The sequence below is a fragment of the Candoia aspera genome, chromosome 1 (assembly GCF_035149785.1).
Source record: "Candoia aspera isolate rCanAsp1 chromosome 1, rCanAsp1.hap2, whole genome shotgun sequence".
NCBI lineage: Eukaryota > Metazoa > Chordata > Lepidosauria > Squamata > Boidae > Candoia > Candoia aspera.
The window spans coordinates 67,282,149-67,295,954 of record NC_086153.1 but is presented as its reverse complement, the minus strand read 5'-3'; positions in this window follow the sequence as shown (position 1 = coordinate 67,295,954).

Here is a 13,806-nt window from a genome sequence, read left to right as displayed (position 1 = left end):
CTTGAATTGCACCCGGAAGCACACTGGCAAACAATGCAGCTCACATAGTAGTGGTGTTACATGTGTTGAATATACGACACCATTTACTACCTGTGCAGCCACATTCTGTACCAGTTGAAGCTTCCGAATGCTCTTCAAGGGCAGCCCCAGAAATATCCCAGAGTATTAAAAAAAATGGGTTAGTTTGAACTAACTGCACATGGGAATCACCATCAACAGGCAAGGTCTTTAATGTGGGAAAATATTCTTTTTTCTGTTGTGCTTTTCTCTTTTGGAGTGGAAATAAGCTGTATTTTAAACCCTAGACTTTCTACCTCTGCAGGCTGTAGATGAATCCTTGCTTATAGAAGCAGCAAACTCACTAAATGCTGAAAAGGAGTAGATATTGTAGAATAAATCTCAGGCACAAGTCCTGTTGTGTCCGGTGGGGCTTATTTCTATTTAAGAACGAGATTGCAGTCTTAATATTTATGACAGTAATGAAGAATCAGAGAAATTTATAAATAGTATATAGAATGGTGAAAGAGAGGCTGTTGTTTCCCCCTTCTCCCCACAAATGACAAATTGTATATCTTCCCTGAAAGAGAGATGGTTATGTCCATGAGTTCAGCACATCAATAGTCTAATACATAGCAAGAAAAAAAATATGAGGAAGCTAATGAAAAGAAATGGAATCAAAGCAGATAAGGTGGCTAGGATCCATTTTCCCATCTACAAAATAGCTATGGTTCAAATAGAAGTCTCTCCCAATATTTTAACAGAAAATATAATTAATGTTAGATTACAAAAGCTGGACTATTAAAGTACGAGATAGTTGATATCAAATAAATTCTGAAGGGAGCCTGGAAATTAGATCAGGAGCCAAATGGATTTATAATGAAGGGAGGTGGTAGACTTGAAATCCTGTTCCCTTATATTACAATGGCAATTACCTGCAATTGTATTCCCATTAATTATACTGCTGTGCTGAGAGCACTAGCAACTTGGAATGAATTTATGATGGAAAAGACTGTGATTTCAGTCCCACCTTAATTGTAGCGTAGCTATGGTGGTTGGTTTTGCCCTTCAGAAATTAAACTACTTTGTAACCCTAAGAGCTGCTAATAGTTTCAGGATCTGCATTTGAGAAAGGTAGAGAATAACTGCACTTAAGAAGTGGAACATTATAGCAGGTATTCAATATTTGAGTCTATCATTCAAGCACTTACACAAAATGTTTAACTTATGAGGGCAATTTTCCAAGGAAGAAACGTAAGTGTGCTGTTAAGCAGTGCAACCGTTTTCTTACATCAGCAAAACTGGTAATTTTTAGCCATCCAGGGTGTCTCTGCAAATTGGAAGTAATACTGGAGTAGGCATGTATATAGTGATATAATATTTTTACCTGCCAAGCAACAGCTCACGCATGAAAAAAGTTGAGTTTTAGAACTTGAACACAGAATGTTGTGGAATTATCAATTACCCTCTTGTGATTATGGTGTTGGGACATATATTACTATCAACCATCAATCTATAACCCTTACTCATTTGCCAGGGAAAAAAGTGTCAGTCAGCTGGAATAAGTAGATGTTGGTACACAAACTTACTGGCAGGCCAAAACTTTCGGGTGGGCAAAAAAAGTCCGAAAGCCCCACTAATTTCCCCTAACTCCTCTTCATTGAAATCTGCAAAGTATGTTAGGCTTTTAATTGCTTGGTTAGTTGGCCATCCCTCCAACATTTCACACATGCAACCATGGACAAGCTTCCATCTTCCCCTCTTCTCATATTGCTATGCCATATTGAAAGAGCTACTGTAGGTGCTGCATTATAAAGATTTGGGAATTTTATGTGACATAACAAGTGAATCATTGATGCTCACAGTATAGATTATGATTATGAGACTAGAGTCATAGCTGGAGCCACACCTTGTTGAAATCCTTTGATATTTTTGCAAGTATGGGTTAAGCCTTTAATGAAGAAATGCTATTGGTAGCACATCAAACAAATGTTTATTCTTCAAATTGCCTTTGAAGTCCATCTGGAAGCTTCAGTTGATATAGAATGTGGTATGGTTACTCGCAGCTGTCAACTACCAGGAGCATATTATACCAGTATTCAAGATCCTGCGCTGGTTGCTGATAAGTTCCGTGTTCAGTTTGAAGTGATGAGTTCTCTATAAAATTCCATATTGCTTGGCAGCAAGGTATTTTCAAGATTGCATTCTCCATCCAGAACTAACCCCCCTGTCCTTGTATCACAGAAGAAGCTCCTGGTGATCCCATGTTTTTGTGAATTAAGCCAGGGGAGGGGCTTGTCAGAAGAGTGCTGTCTTAGGACCAACATTATGGAATAGTCTCCTTTGGACATTATAACTCCCACTGTGATGGCTTTCTGGAAAGTACTAAAGAATAACTATTCTGAGAGTCTTTGAGAGCTGAATGTTGTCTTGCTGCTTTTTCATTAATTGTTAATGGTGGGATGCTGTGTAATGTCATAGGACTGTTGTACCAGGGAATATTAGTATATTATGAATGTAGGGTGTTAATTGGATTTGTTATATTATCAGGGATATCAGGGATATTTTGGTGTTTATTGTTTCATTGTTCTATAGTGCTGCATGTACTGTGGATGTTTTGACTGTTGCAAGCCATCATGAGTTGAAATGAAATTGGCAGCATACAAATTTTGTAAATAAATAATTAAGTAAATTGTCAAAAACTGCAGAACATTTTTAGTCTTCATGTTGCTTTGTACTTATTTACTTATTTACTATGTCTGCTACTCATTAGTTTTGTTTCATTCCAAAAAATGGTGAATAATTTGGCTTTTCTACTCAAGCAAAGATGTGCCTGATCTAATTAGAGGTTTAATTTCTATGGTACATAGATTTAAATTAGTTCCTGTTATATCTTTAGGGACAATGGGGGCTGTGAAACACCAGGCCAAAAGAAAACATAGATAGCATGGAGCTGATGCAAATGACCATGAAATAATCTGAAGCAATTGAGATTCACAAAGCACAAGAGAAAATGGCTCATTGATTGGGTATCCTTCCAGTTTTCTTTTGTGAATAGGCTGATTCAGGGCTGGTTGATGATATTTTACTGCCTGACGTGATAGACAAGGTAGTACTTTCCATTCCATTCCACACAGAAGTTTATCAGAGTAACAACTCAGTATTACTTAATACTGGTGATGTAACAGTAATCTCAATTGCCTCTAAGAGTCAGGGCCGCAACTAGGGGGGGGCAAGTGGGGCATGTGCCCCAGGTGCCATGCTGGGGAGGTGCCAAAATGAGTGCTGGGGAGGTGCCAAAATGAGTGCTGGGCAGGGGTGCCAAAATGGGCATGGAATCCATGTTTGCCCCATAGGAGACCCTATTTGCAGGCCTGCTTAGAGTAGCAGGCTAACTTTTGGTTCCAGAGCAGTCACAAGGCAAACCCAGCTTACTCTTCTATCATCCTGCAGCAGATTGTTCACCATGCTACCTGCTTCCTCCCTGCTCAGTACAGTGTCTAGGTGTATCACATGAATGAGCAACATATGTATCTGTGCATTGGGTAAATGGTGAAAATCTTTCAGAGCAATTGATGTACTCTGACAATTTAGAAATTGAGACAGAGCGGTGATGATCGTCGTGCTCAAGCACTGTTGCTGGCTTACCTTTGCTACCTTCTCCGTTCTGGCTTCCTTCTATTATAGATTCCTTTGCCAACAGTTTCTTATACGTCTGCCTGCTAGTGATGTCATTTCCCTCACCTACCTGCGGTTCAATAGGTTTGCTACTAGAGTCTGATAGGTTTCTAGCAGGAGTTCCTTTTTCTGTAGTACACAGCTGTAGTTGGCTGCAACAACTGCTTCAGGATGCCCTGTTGACATTATAAAGCAAGCTGCCAGAGTGTTAATGTGGCCAGATTCTGCTGGAGATTTAACCTTCTGAGCACACTGGAGGATGTGTAGGTCAAAGGCCAATGTCATTTAGCCATTGCAGTATGAGTTTCTGCTGACGGTAGGCAGACCTCATGGATAGGTTGAGTGATGTACAGTAGTTGTGGGGGATGCGGGGTCCTGCTTCAGGGAAGTATCTCCCTTATTGCCCTATTCCAGAGATTGGCTCAGGCTGAATCTTTTAAGGATTGGGGAAGCTGCCTGTCCTGTTACTGGCTTCTGTGTTGTGATATTCTTTGGAGGAGAAGGAGACCCTGAAACCATAGGTCTATTACTCAGGGTTCATGTTGTCTCTGCAGTGGGGAGAAGGAAATTGATCCTCATCTGTTTCTCTGCTTCATTGGGTTTATGGTCCCCAGGATCATTACTGGGACTGGTCCAGATTCTTTTCTTGCCTCTGGACAGCATGTTTAGGCCATAGAAACTGAGCCAGAGAGGGTGAGGCCAGTTGTCAAGTCGTTGATATTTTAGGAGGCACTTTAAGTCAGTGCAAAACTTTTGTCTCACCTACTTCCATCTTCCACTTATTCTTTGTTCTATTAAAGAGAAAAATTGCATCCTTTTTTCCTTTCTTTAATTTTCTTCAGTAGAGAAAATTATTTGTTAAAAAAAACCCCTTCAGTATCATTGCACATCTTCCTCATGGGGAAAATGCAGCTTTCTTGGAGGGAGGGGAAAGAGAAACGTTGCTATTATTGACCTCCCTCGAAGTAACAAAACAATTTAAAAATAAAGCATAAAACATAAATATTAAAAAGTAATAAAATTTAAAAATTTAAAATTAGGAATAGGATAAAACTGAGCATTCCTGTATCCATTTCATAACAGGGGGCATGATAAAAACGGACCTTGTCTCACGGGGCTACCAAATTTGCCAGGATAGTCTAGAACAGGGCTAGATAATCTGGCATCTTCTAGTTGCAATTTCCATCAGGGACGAAGCTAATGGGAATTGGCGTCCCAAACATATGGAGAGGGGCATGTTGCCTGTCTCTCTTCTGGAACATGTTCAGATCTAGCAGCCATGATTTACCTTGAACTGGAACACAGGAATCCATTTCTAGCCTATACCCATTTTTCTTCTTCTCTCTCTATGGTGATCATAGGGAAAGGTGGGTGTGTTTTAAGGAATGATTTCATGACATTTGTTTGCACATATACACACACCCATCAGGTTGTTCCTTTGGAGGCTAAGGAATTTTATACAAAGTGCAGAAAAAGATAAATTGCAGAAGCAACTGGAGGCAGGGGATAAACCACCCTTGCTTTTCTCATGTCTGTGCACCATTTCAGGCATTGCCTTTTGCTCTATAAACGTCTCACCTCTCCTGGAAGATCTCCTCAACTCCACCCAACCACAACTTTCTCAGCCTTCCATGTACTTTCGCCCATTCATTCTTCCTTCACATATTCGTTTTGTGATTCACTCCTCATTCATTCTCTCTGTATGACCTGGTCACTCACTTCTGTAATTTGGAGCACATTGGATAGGTGGAGGAGGCTGTGGAGACAAAGAGGAATCAGTAAAAATTTACTGCCTTCTCTTCCATTCACAGAAATTTCTGCTGTACCAGCCTGAGTGGAAAGGATTACTTTTAAGAGAAAGTGGATTAAACGTTGCTTAACACGGAGTGGAAAAAATGCCTTTCAACCCCCCATGCTCAAAACTCAGCTCTGTTGAATTAAGGGCATTCTGGAATCGATGTTGAAAGATCATGAAAACCTGCAAGGGAAATAGAATTGGAGAAAGTCCCCTTGTCTAAGTAGAAATTCTGTGGAGTTTTTATTATAGGTTATATTTGACTCACCATGGATTGTCAGTTACTGCATTTTTACGAGTTACATAGAAAAGGGCATGTTGATAAATACCAGTGCTGGGAAAGTAAGAGTTAACCTGCTCTTCTCCACTTGCTGGGATTCAATAATCTTCAGGTCCTTCCATCACATTTCATGTAGTTTTGCTGTTATTTTCACTAGAAGGAGGTAAGGAAGCACAGAAATGGGCAGAATAAAACAAAGAGAATGGGCCTGTGTTTATTCCCAACTGGAGACCTTTCTCTTCCTTTCAGTGGTTTTTCAGAGGCATTTTGGCAAATAGCCCTCACCAAATCCAATACCAAATAAGCAGACTTTGCCAGCAGCACTACTATGAATCAAGGGCTTTTAAAATATTTACAATAAAGCAGCATGGAAGGGGAACAGAAGGGAAAATTACAGAAAGAGAGTCAAACGGAAAAGAAGCTCTCCCTTTGTGGATTGCCAGCTGATAGCCTATGGTTTGTTAAGCTTTTTACAAATATCTAATTAGACCTACTGCATTAAAAACATAAAAGAGGTATGTCAGCATCCTCCATTGTGCTATCTTTAGAATAATTGCCTTTTCTGGGCAGCATGGATCTTGGGGGCAGGCAGTAAGTAGAATCTTTTCAAGACACAGCAGATGGCAAAGCAGAAATCCCCCCTTTCTCTCCTCCTCAGAAAAAGTTCTGGGCTCCCAAGCCCTGTATTGTTTGTTTTTGTATTCTGTATAAATTGATCTTATGGTTCTGTATCAAAGCACCACTGACATTACAGATAACATGCAGGCTAGCATATACAATGCCCTCTTCGAAGCATTAGAAAATAAGAAACATTTGGGCTTGTCCACAACAGAGGGAAAAAGTGGAAGGTCTAGCAGGAGGAAGACTTCTTTTGAAGAACTGTAAAAAGGAGCATAGTTAAAGCCTTATAGAAAATGTTACTGGAAAATCATCAAGAAACAAGGAAAGGAGTGTCATCTGTAACAGTTACAATTTCGTAAAGAAAATAGAAAAGGAATTGCAAGATAATAGAAACATGGAGCATGGACCCAAAAAGAACCCTTTTAATTGGACACAACGGTCAATTGTTTATACTTGCTTTATTTGAGAATTGTTTGTTTAAATGTGGATTAAAGTACTGTACAGTATACAAAAGTTTAAATTATACACACACACACACTTTACATGCCACAAGATAGATTGTCTGACCTAGTCAAAGTCAAAGATCTAGTGACCCCTATCTACAGCACTTGGGATTACTACTGCAGATGTTCCGCTGATGTTAGTTATCCCCCATATTATAGCACTATTCAGCATTATAAAAATATAGATGGGCCCTGTTACCACAGCAACCTTAATTGGGTCTATGAGAGGAAGTTAGTGGATGGTGGAAATTCCAAAATGGTTCCATTGACCCGACTGGTTAAGTCCAGTGGTTAGAGTTAACCCAATATGGGCCAGTCTTGCATTGGGTTAACAACTTCAGTCAGTCAAAGCTCAGGTACACACAAAAAAACAGAATTAATTACTGCATTTTGCTTATCTAGTTTTCCAAGACAAAGAGATGAAGAGAAGGAGGATCTGAACAAACTCCAGTCACCGTTTTGAAATTCTGGCAGCCAATGAACATGCTTAGTCAGTAATGTGGTTGTATGGATTGTTTTATGCCCACTTCCAGGGGGATTGTTATAGTTGGAGATGTCTGTCTCTTTTGTTGTTACCTTTCTCCCTCATTAAAAGCCTTGTTTTCCTTGCAAGGAGTGTTTTATTTCTCATGGGCCATTGTGGGGGGCAAATCTCATGGTTGGGGAAGTTGAGGAGGAATGGAAGCTTTTGTGTGTTTCTATGACAGGTTGACTTCTGCACTTTGTGGCTATATTGGGGAAGAGAGTGATGTTAAGTAGACTCCATAAAACAGATTCTGTGTGGTGGGAGTTGGGGGGAAAAGGGCCATTAGAAGAATGGGAAACCAACAAGCATGTTTTGGTGTGAATCGGTTCTTGGATCCCTCCTGTTGTTTTGTTGTATTTTTCTCTCTCTCCTGTTCCCTTTCATATCTACTTCAGGCTTCCTGGTCAATGGGGAAGGAACTCTTGATGCAAGGAAGCCTTGTCAGTTTTCTCCTGATGCACTGATTCACAGGACACCCACCACTCCCTGAAGAAAGCGGGCAGGGATTCTGTATTCCCCAAATAGCCATTTTTGAACTGGGTAATCTGATTGTGTGCTGCTGGAATAGCAAATAAGGAGATTTAACTGGGTTAATACCTGATGGGATTTAGTGTGTCATGGGAATGGCAGGTGAAGAGATAAGCCACTCTTCTCTTCCAAAGAGAAGACTAAGCAGGAAGTACTGAAGAACTCTTTTTATGCATAGCAGTGCATGAATTTCTGTTTGGAAGACCAACCACCAGTAGGATGTCACTGGTTGATGAAGCTGCCATATTCATTGTTATAATAACCAGATAGAATTAACAATCGATAAAAATTCTTCAAATTAGCTTAAAGGCCCAATGCAAGAAATATGCCCCAATATCATTCATATAAAGCCTTTGACTGTGTGGACCATAACAAATTGTGGCAAGTTCTTAGTGGTATGGGGATACCAAGTCATCTTGTCTGCCTCCTGAAGAATCTGTATAACGACCAAGTAGCAACAGTAAGAACAGACCATGGAACAACGGACTGGTTTAAGATTGGGAAAGGAGTACGGCAGGGCTGTATCCTCTCACCCTACCTATTCAACTTGTATGCAGAACACATCATGCGACAAGCTGGGCTTGAGGAATCCAAGGCTGGAGTTAAAATCTCTGGAAGAAACATTAACAATCTCAGATATGCAGATGATACCACTTTGATGGCTGAAAGTGAAAAGGAACTGAGGAGCCTTATGATGAAGGTGAAAGAAGAAAGTGCAAAAGCTGGTTTGCAGCTAAACCTCAAAAAAACCAAGATTATGGCAACCAGCTTGATTGATAACTGGCAAATAGAGGGAGAAAATGTAGAAGCAGTGAAAGACTTTGTATTTCTAGGTGCAAAGATTACTGCAGATGCTGACTGCAGTCAGGAAATCAGAAGATGCTTAATCCTTGGGAGAAGAGCAATGACAAATCTCAAAAAAATAGTTAAGAGCAGAGACATCACACTGACAACAAAGGCCCGCATAGTTAAAGCAATGGTGTTCCCTGTAGTAACATATGGCTGCGAGAGCTGGACCATAAGGAAGGCTGAGAGAAGGAAGATCCATGCTTTTGAACTGTGGTGTTGGAGGAAAATTCTGAGAGTGCCTTGGACTGCAAGAAGATCAAACCAGTCCATCCTCCAGGAAATAAAGCCAGACTGCTCACTTGAGGGAATGATATTCAAGGCTAAACTGAAATACTTTGGCCACCTAATGAGAAGACAGGACACCCTGGAGAAGATGCTGATGCTAGGGAGAGTGGAAGGCAAAAAGAAGAGGGGCCGACCAAGGGCAAGGTGGATGGATGATATTCTAGAGGTGACGGACTCATCCCTGGGGGAGCTGGGGGTGTTGACGACCGACAGGAAGCTCTGGCGTGGGCTGGTCCATGAAGTCACGAAGAGTCGGAAGCGACTAAACGAATAAACAACAACATCATTCATATAAGAAAGAGGTCTTTTCTCTTCAAGGAGGAGATTCTACTAATAAACCTCAGTTGCTAGTTATGAGTTTTTAAATCTAATTCAAATATCGCATGGGCAGAGTAATGCTTCACAGGCCAAGTGGGCTCAAATAGGATGAGATGGATCTTTTGTGTTTCCATCTAAAAACAACTGGGAATTCTGCTGGCTTTGTTTATAAAGATGTCTTGGTTATTATGGAGAATTGTACTTTTTTCCTCTATACATACAGTATGTTGTCTCTTGAAAAAGAAAAGTACTATAAAATACAAAAACAAAATGAGATCATAGGACTACTAACTGCAAATATTTTGCATTGGATAGATAAGATGAACATGTATTAAATGCATATTTCCATTAGGTGGCAATGTTCCATAAACTTTGAATGTCATGGCACTTGGTTTCATTTGATTGGAGAAGCATGGCCTGTCTTCTTAATTATGAATACATTGTGTTTTAAAAGAAAGAAAAAAGATTCAGCCTTACTATGAGATGAGCTGGTGACTACCTCAAGTGACAGTTTTGGGGCATCAGATGTAAGTTAGTTAATAATAATTTACAGCTAAGAATGCAGAGGGTGACATTTGGATTTTCCACCTCAGGCATCGTAATGTTTTCAGCTGGTTCTGATGATACATCTATCTCTGGAATGAAACAGTAAATTGTTACTACCATGTTAACATTCAGAAAGGGTAATGGTGTTAGGTTTTTTTTCACATGGGAGGTTCAAAGCAGTGCTTGGTTCTATCAAACTTTAACAGGAATGGAAAACATATTTTGTCAGGATACCTATTCAGATTACAAAAGCTTCTCCACTTTCTCTTCTGCATGGACTATGGTTAGATCTTAATATGAATGATGTGAGAGAAAGTCAAAGGCAGTTGGAAAACTGAACGAAAATTCTCCCTGAACACATTTTATTTTTCGTGGGATAATTCATTTTAATGAGGCGAACACAATGACAGAATTTATATGTCGCACCAAACCGTAAAGTGCTGTGATTGGAAATAAAGAAGAAGCAAGACTTTCCAATCCTCAAAGATCCCCAATTCCAGAGACACGTGTTGGCTGTCAGTCTCTGAACTGGTATAATGAGAATGCTGCAAATAGGTCTGCATTTGGTGGATTTAACCATTGTAGGTTAAGGAAGCAAAACTAGCTTGATCTTTGAGTCGAGTGGCAAAAAATCTGTAAGAAATGTTTCTAAGAGTTAAGAGCATCCTCTTTCTTGCCTGTAGAACTATACTGAGATATAAGGGCAAAAGGTCAGCATTGCTGTAATTTTTCTTTGTTCAAGCAAAAAGGACTCTCTGTGTACGCTATGACTTCTTGACTTAACAGTGAATAATTCAAGATGCGGAAGCTGATGCTCAGTTAGTAAATTAGCTCTCTGGTAAACCCCCTTAAAATGGAGGAGAAAAAATATCTGGTCTTTTAATGCATTTTAATATGTGCACAATCCATATGTGGTTTTTATGTACTTTTTAATATCCCTACAATACATTCTGAATAAGTTATTCTGTCATTTTCTTTCATTTACTGATCCTTTCAAATACAGGACAGGGTAAACTGTTCCTGATGTGAAGGGGGGATTTATAATTGCTATTCAGCAAATCATGGGTTATCAATCTTAGACTCATTTGGGTAAGATTGACATTTCCTGGAAAAGGTGAAACCCGAACTAGTGGTTTTGCTAATCGTGTTTTGCACATTCAGACAATAGTGATTTGTTTAATAAATCAGGGTGAAGAAATTAGGCTTACTGTGAAGTGGGAACCTAGTCAGTACTGATGGTGGAAGGTTTACTTTGGAGAATGTGTAGATACATGTAAGGAGACATACATGTAAGGAGAAAGATGTGTCTATGCATACAGTGTGTATGTGTGTGTGTGTATACACACACAACATACATACATATGTGATCAGTATAGGCATTAATCACCCGAATCATAGATGCAGGGGTCTACCACACTAGACAGGACCCAAGGTGCAGACTGTGCAGAGAGGCCTCAGAGGCAGTGCCACACACAGTGGCAGGGTGTAAGATGCAGGCAGGGACAGCATACACTGAACAGCACAACCAAGTAGCTGGCATTGTGTACAGGAACATCTGCACAGTGTATGGGCTAGACCCTCCCAAGTCCAGATGGGAGATTCCACAGAAGGTTGTGGAGAATGACAGGGCTAAGATCCTGTGGGACTTCCAGATCCAGACAGACAGGCAGGTACTGGCCAATCAACCGGACATCGTGGTAATAGACAAAGACCAGAAGACGTTGGTGGTGATAGATGTAGTGGTGCCAAGCGACAGCAACGTCAGGAAGAAGGAGTATGAGAAGCTGAAGAAGTGCCAGGGCCTGAAGGAAGAACTAGAGAGGATGTGGAAAGTGAAGGCCAAAGTGGTCCCAGTGGTGGTAGGGGCACTTGGGGCTGTGACCCCCAAGCTGGGAGAGTGGCTCCAACAGATCCCAGGAACAACATCAGAGCTCTCTGTCCAGAAGAGGGCAGTGCTAGGAACAGCTAAGATACTGCGCAGAACCCTCAGACTCCCAGGCCTCTGGTAGAGGACCCAAGGTTGAGGAAGACACATACCACCCATAGGGGTGAGAAGCGAATTTTTATGTACACACAGAGAGAGAGAGCGAGAGAGAGAGAGAGAGAGAGAGAGAGACATATTTTTCATACCCAGGATATAGCAGGGAACAGCTGCTGGTTTGCCTCTTTAGTTTACTTGTTAAATGGATAAAGCTGGAGAATTTCTGGGCCAAGCAAAATGCGTTGTTATTTATATCCTAATCTGTTATACTTTTAAATACAATAAATAATGGACCTGCAAGGCTGAGCTGGAATCCTGGCTGTTCCACTGGAGGTGGACTTCCATCAGCCCTAAAGGGAAATGTCCTGCCACTGGGGAATGCAGAGGTGAGAATATTTTGCTGGTGTTGGGCTGGTAGTCCCCTATTCCACCATGGTTCCTTCAGCTTCCCCCTTGTACTAGCTACTTATTAAAAATCACTGGTATCCAGATTTAAAGAGGTAAATAAGCTTACATAGTTTTTCATCTCCTGCAGCATTTTACAAAACAAAGAGGTTCACAAAATGGCATGGCCATGTTGGGTGGGGGGAACTCAGGGGCCTGGTATCAATGAAGGGAGAGGCATGATCCAATTTACATCTCTGGCCTTGGCACCCAGCCCCACTCCATGCACCACTCATGGTCACAACTGATGTTCCAGCTCTGGTGTGAAAAACCTTTTCCTTAGTGGCTGCTTGAGGCAGTCATCTCCTCCACACAAAGGCCTTTCCTTTGGAAAAGACAGCTGGATCCCACGTTTCTTTTGCTAGATAGTTAGCATGTGGAGAAGCTGGTATTTGCAGAAGTGAGGATGAGAAGGAGGCTTGTGACCCCTTTGAGACTAAATGGTTTATTGCAGTATAAGCCTTTATAGGCAACATGCCAAGTTGTCATATGGTGCATAACAAAGTAATCTGTCATGCATCTGATAAAGTGGGTTGTTTCTAGGAGAACTCATACCACAATAAATCAGTTTGTCCCTATGGTAACACAGTATGGTTTCCATTTTTGCTGGAGTTAAAAGCAGCTTAAAGTAACAGAACAGAAAGCCCCTGTTATTCATTCTTAAATACTGTAAAGTACAGGCCAAAAAAGAAAGTATAGAATCTCAGAGCATTTTTGGACATTAATCATTGCAACAGGAAAGCAGTATATATATTAAAAAGTACTTGTAACAAAACTGCCTGACCTTGATCAACTCAATTTGGGCAAATAGGTGTTCCTTATCTGTTTAGATCAGTGTTTTTCAAACTTGGCAACTCTAAGATGTGTGGACTTCAACTCCCAGAATTCTGCAATCAGCATGTTGGCTGGGGAATTCTGGGGGTTGAAGTGCACACATCTTAAAAGTTCCCAAGTTTGAAAAATGCTGGCTTAGGTAACTGAAATTAAACTGGTTCTCTGATCAGCAATTGCAAGGAAGAGAATTGCTCTGGACCAAAAGACCTACATTTTGGGTGGGTCATTGAGCACATTTGAAATTTTGTTAATATTTCATGGGATCGTTCACAAAACGGTTGTCAGGAAGGCTGGGGCCAGACAAAAAATATCTGCCTCCTAGAAGACTGATTGATGAGGCTAAAAGAAAACTAGTTTTCCTAAGAGCAACATGGAACATTGCCCTTTTGAATCTATACTTTTCTGCTTCATCATCCATTTCATAGAAGACAAATCCTTCTGGGTAGCTTGGCAAAGAAACAGAGTGCAAAGCAGAGATGCAATACTAAAGCCAGGAGACAGAATGCAATAAGTTCTCATTTTATGAAAGACAACTGGCAATGCCAAGGGAGACACATAAACTGTATCTGTGTGACCTACTCAGTTGTAGTTCTGAGCCACTAAGCACACTGATAACTGTTG